A 6,000-nucleotide genomic window follows, 5' to 3' on the forward strand; every position below is an offset into this window, starting at 1 on the left:
TAGTTAAGCCCCCAATCCTGATTTCCCATCTGTCACGTGAATATGAAAATAATAGAAGCTCTTATCTCAGGAGGGAAAAAGAGAAATCTCTAGGGCAATGCAAGGTGCTTTCTTATGTTAGAAAGGTCCTGGGATCCAGCCCTACTACTCACACCCCAACCAACATTTTTATTAAAAGAGAAAGAAAGAAAGAGCGGGAGGGAGGGAGGAATAAGGAGGAAGGAAGGAAGGGAGAGAGGTAAGGAAGGAAGGAAGGGAGAGAGGTAAGGAAGGAAGGAGGGGGAGAGAGGTAAGGAAGGAAGGAGGGAGAGAGAGAAAGAAAGAAAGAAAAGAAAATGAAAGGAAAAGAAAAGAGTGGAGTACGCCTGAGATTCTCTCCCTCTCTGTCTGCCCCTCCGCCGGCTCGTGCAATGCTCTCTCAACCTCTCTCACTCTCTCTCTCTCTCAAAAAAATAAATCTTTAAAAAGAGAGAGAGAAAAGCAAGCAGGCAAGCTTTACTGAGTACTCAATATGTGACTGATTTGAAACCCTGCAGTTTACACATTTTCTGTTTTCAGTCAGTTTTCATATAAATTTAAACATAATTTTTGTTTCTTTTTAAGTAGACAGACAATATCATTATTCACAGTTTCTAGTTGAAGAAACTGTTGCTTACTAAGACTCAGAGACAAGGGGAGTCAAGAGATAAAGTAAAAGAAAAAATAATTCCTTTCTATCTCATTTTTTTAGGTTTCAGGTGCCAGCTCTTGTTTTTCAAGTGGTCTTTGCACTTTGACTCTGTAAATATATTGCTTCAGTTGTCTTACATTTTGCTTTGCTTCTTTACTTTGTACAGGGCTGTTGAGATTATATTACAAACGTGGTCACATTTGTTTTCAGTGCCCATTTTACACTGGCCCCAAGCTCCTATTTATATCACAACAAGGCCTCAGCCTCTTCCCCAAAAAGTCCTCAGTGATGAGTAGAGAATCCCAAAGACGGTGCCTCACGTATATCCAGAGACAGGAGTCAACCACAAACCACCCTGTGACCTCCCTGCTGCCCAAACAGATCACTGCCTCCTGTACCTGTCATAGGATTGCCAGTATATATGTCACTATTCCCAGATCCTGGATACTCCCAAACTCCTAATCCTCAGAGTGCCAACGAGCTGGGCTCCACTCAGAGAGGAGGAAGAATTCCTCCTCCCTAACTTGCCTACCCTGTGTCCCTTTGTGACCCAAGCCCTTCACCAGGCCATTTGTGTTCAATTTATTATGACTCTCCTCATGAGAGTTCCTTCCGTGTCTGGTCTTCTGTCCGCTAGTCACGGGGCCTCAGAACCTATCAAGACCCAGTATCCCAGGTCTTCCTCCAACCAAAGACTCAACTCTCTCCCTCTAGTTACAAAAAAAGAAAAACAAAATGAAACCAAAAGAAAAAGCCCCAACAGCTCCATTTTACATAACAAAGGGCTTTACAAACAGAAACTGACTTAGGTATGCATTGGGCACTGGGGGTGAGGGGGAAGTTAGGGGTGGTTGGCACAGCAATAAGGTTGCCTAAACTCTGTTAGGGTCCCAGCTCAGCAAACCAAAAACTCCCTGTCATGGTGTTCTGCTTCCAAGCCTCAGCAAAAGGCAAAATTGCTGAACATTTCAAAACTGTTCTAATGGCCAAAGCAATTGAACTGACAGGTCTCCAATAGAATTTCTAGTCAAGAATAGAATTCTAACAGAAATGATGGCAGATGCACTGGAAACAAACTAGACTAATGTTGATATGGTCTATTTAAAGGTTCCCACAGAATTTTGCTCCCCACACTATGATTGTACTTACCACACTGTGGTCAAGGTCAGTGGTTTACATGGGTTTGCTTCATCTCTGTTTCCCCAGCACCAGACACAGCATATGACATTCATAGTATAGAGTAGAAGCTCAGTGTTTGCTGAGCAAGTGAATGAATGAGTGGTAGCCTTTCAAAAAGCCTGTTTGTGCTTCCTGCATGAAATGTTACTGAAACACTGGGAATGCCTCTGCCAGGCATTCTTGAGGTTGAGAGCAGAGGCAAATTAAAATACTGAGCTGTAGATCCCACAAACTGCATTTGAGAAGAGTACACACAGTCCATTCAAATCTCTAGCTGACAGGACATGGGCCTCTAGGCTTCTCCTCCAAAACTAAGGTTACTTGAGCTTTCTTTGTTTACCTCACACAGCAACTCACTCCAGCCACCTCAGACAAGAACACCCTCCATGGACAGCCAGGACACAGTGCAGGTGAAATGGGCTCAGGAGAGGATCAAGCTGACCCTGGGACCCCACTGCCTTTGGCCTTCCTGTTGCGGGAACTCATCAATTCTCTAATCATTGAAGCCAGTTTCACTTGGGTTTTACATTTCTGGCAATGGAAAACTTTCTGGCAGATAAAATGATAATACCTACATCATTGGTTGCTGTGAGGATTTTCAAAGAGTATCTAAAGCAGCAGCATGTGCCTGGGATATGGTGAGAACCTGATAGGGGCTCTTAGGGTGACACAGTGGCTGACCCGAAGCCACAGAGGCAGTTCTAAGCAACAGTTAACGTTGACAGACCACCTCCCCCACCCACCCCAGCCCACTTCCTGAAGGTATGAAGATAAAGCCCCAGGGATAAAGCAAATACAGGCAGGAGAGGATTCTCCCAGGCATTGTATCTTGGAGTTCTCCAAGTATCTTTACAAACAGTTTTTGAGCTGTGCTAAGGCCCTGCTTTGTACAAAATCCGGTGCTGACAATAGAGTGTATATGAACAAACAAAGGAAAGAAAAGAGAAAAACCAAAAAGCAGACTTTTTTTTTTAAGATTTTATTTAATTTGACAGACAGAGATCACAGGCAGGCAGAGAGGCAGGCAGAGAGGGAGGAAGGGAAGCAGGCTCACTGCCGAGCAGAGAGCCCGACGTGGGACTCGATCCCAGGACCCTGGGATCATGACCCAAGCTGAAGGCAGAGGCTTTAACCCACTGAGCCACCCAGGCGCCCCCAAAAGCAGACTTTTAACTAAACAGAACAGATGGTTACCAAGTGGGGTAATGGGGAAAGAGGTAAAGGAGATTAAGAGGAAACTTCTTGATGAGCACTGAGTAATGTACAGAATTGTTGAGTCACTGTATTGTATACCTGAAACTAATTTAACACTGTATGGTAACTATACTGGAATTAAAAAACAAAACAAAACAAAACAAAAACCATGGAGTGTGTATGTCAGGTATAAAGTGATGCATATGTACAGTGAAGGAGGAGAGATGGTGTGAAAAGTAATCAAACAGGCATTGCAATTCCAAAGAGGAGTTACCTTTTGGCTAAGTTCAAGGCAGACATTGCTAATCAACCACTGATCTCTCTCCTTCTGCCTAGATATCCTCAAAATCCTCAGCAGAACTTTCTAGGGAACCACTATCAACCGAACAAAGTAGGCACACAAGATGAAACTTATTTGCCTTTCCTACTGTAACTAATCATGGAGTGTCTGATACTAGATAAAAATGGCAGACTAAAAAGGTAGGTAGCTGGTGTAGAAGAAGAGTTTAGGAAGTTAATTAGTGTGTGTGTCAGAAAATACTAGGAGATTAAAAAAAAAAAATCTCAATGGCTAAAGGACAAATACTGCAAACAAGTCTGCTACCATCAGGCCTTGCCTGACTCCCTAACTACTCCCCTTCCCTCTCCTCTTTCCATGCAGGGACACAGCACATCACTTACAGTGTGGGTCCTGCCAGTTCGCTGAGTGGAATGTAGGCTTTCCTGCCTTCAGGTTCCTTTCCTTCTGGTCTGTGACATCCAGCTTCAGCTAACCTACATGCCATATCAACAGGTAATTTTACTAGCTAATGAAAAGATTAGTGAAGAGATTATAAAATTGGTTCAGTCAACTTAACTGAGACCCATGTACCCAGGAGAGAGCCAGTGAATAAGCAGCAGCTTGGGTAGTCCTTTTGGGAAAACACACACACACACACACACACACACACACTTTTTTTTTGAAAGTCTGCAACCAGTGGGGTACCTGGGTGGCTCAAGTTGGTTAAGGCTCTGCATTCAGCTCAGGTCATGATCTTGAGGTCCTGGGATTGAGCCCCATATCAGGCTCCCTACTCAATGGGGAGTCTGTTTCTCCCTCTCCCTCTGCTCTTCCCCCTCTGCTCTTCCTCTTCTCCCCTCTGCTTGTGCTCACTCTCTCAAATAAATAAATAAATAAAATATTTTTAAAAAACGTCTGGGGCACCTGGGTGGCTCAGTCAGTTTGGTGTCTGCCTTCTGCTCAGGTTGTGATCCCAGGGTCCTGGGATCGAGTCCCACACCAAGCCACCTGGCTGGTTGGGAGTCTGTTCATGCTCCCTCTCGCAAATAAATAATTAAAAAAAAAAAAAAAAAAGTCTATAACCAAGATGGCTCCATTCAGGAAAATGGGTGAATTTTGTGATTAACAAATCTGTGCTGAAAGCCAGAGTGCCTATCCAGAAAGTAGGTGGTCTTCAGTGTCCTTTGTTGATAGCTATGCATCTTCCCCGGAGAGATTTACATTTTATCTGGAATGCTGAGTTTGAGAATTACAGATCAGAATTTGGAATCCTTAGCCTGCCCTTTCCTTGGCTCTACTCCCAACAATATACTCCAACGAAGGCTGAGGCCACCCAATGTATAAACACCCACACTTCTGGGTAAATCAGAGTAAACCACGCTTCTGAAAACCAGAAGATGCTGAATGAATTTCAGATTGGCCAGACTAATCCTTCTTTATTTAGAGATAAACTATTTGTGTTTGGGAATCAAGTCTTGCTGGGTTTGAATCCTAAGTGTCACCTGTTTGTATGTCACCACACGGTGATGTCACCAGCAGCTCTGCGTGCTCTCTGCTACCATCTCTGCCCTCCTGCTCCATTCAGTTCTCTCTCTTGCAGGCAGGGGGACCTTTCTCAAATACAATGTGATCCCTTCAATACCTCTCTACCCCATGGAAGAGTCCAAGCTCTTTACTCTGGCTTCCAAGGTCCTGTGTGATGGGGCCACACTCACCCCCACCTCTCTGCATCCCTGCCTTGTCCTTTGTCCTCCGATACTGTGGTGGAAAGAAGAATGGCCCTGTCCCAATCCCTACAACCTATCAGGTGTGTCACCTTAGGTGGTAAAAGGCACTCGGCACTTAAAATTTTGAGATAAGATATTATTCTGGGTCCAATGGGTGGGGCCTAAATGTAATCTTAAATATCTTTATCAGAGGGAGGGGAGAGATTAGGCTACAGAAAAGCAGCAGCAATCTGACCAAGGATGCAGAGAAATTGGAGTGGTGAGGCCAGAGGCCAAGGAATGCCTAGAAGTACCAGGCAAGAAAGGGTCCTCTCCCCTGGAGTTCCCAGAAGAAATCAGCCCTGCCATCATCTTGATTTTGCGCCCTAAGATGCAGTTCGAACTTCTGGCCTCCAGAATAGAAAGAGAACACAGTTCCGTCATTTTAAGCCACTAAATTTATGGTAATTTGTTATATTTGTTATATTTGGTAATATAAACCTTGTCAAATGGCAGTGGTCCCGGACACATCCTACTGGCTTTTCTTCTGGGGCTGCTCTCCTCTTTCTTGGAGATGCTTCTCCATGCCTTTTGCCTGCTTTATTCCTACCCCTTCTTTAAGATTCAGCTTCGGACCACTGTCTGCTCTTCTGGCTGCCCCAGGTGGGTGGGAAGGTCCGTCCTCCAGGCTGGCACCACCCCTGGGGTAATTCCTTACCACCGCAGTCACCAAAAGGTCTAATCGTGGTGTTTATGTGTCTGCCTCCAGAGCAGGCTGTGAGCCCCTGAGGGGCAGAAGTCAAAAGCTATTCTCCCTTTAGTCCTCTTTTTGAAGGGTCTAGCACAGGAACCGGCTCATAAGAATCCTCAGTAAATGCTGAATGAAAGAACAGTCCCTTGCACTTGGGACTGAGCCCTAAGAAAATTCCAACTCAACCATCAGCTGAGTTCAGGTCTGACAGCTGAGCTAT

Source organism: Martes martes (assembly GCF_963455335.1).
Source record: "Martes martes genome assembly, chromosome: 12".
NCBI classification, from domain to species: domain Eukaryota; kingdom Metazoa; phylum Chordata; class Mammalia; order Carnivora; family Mustelidae; genus Martes; species Martes martes.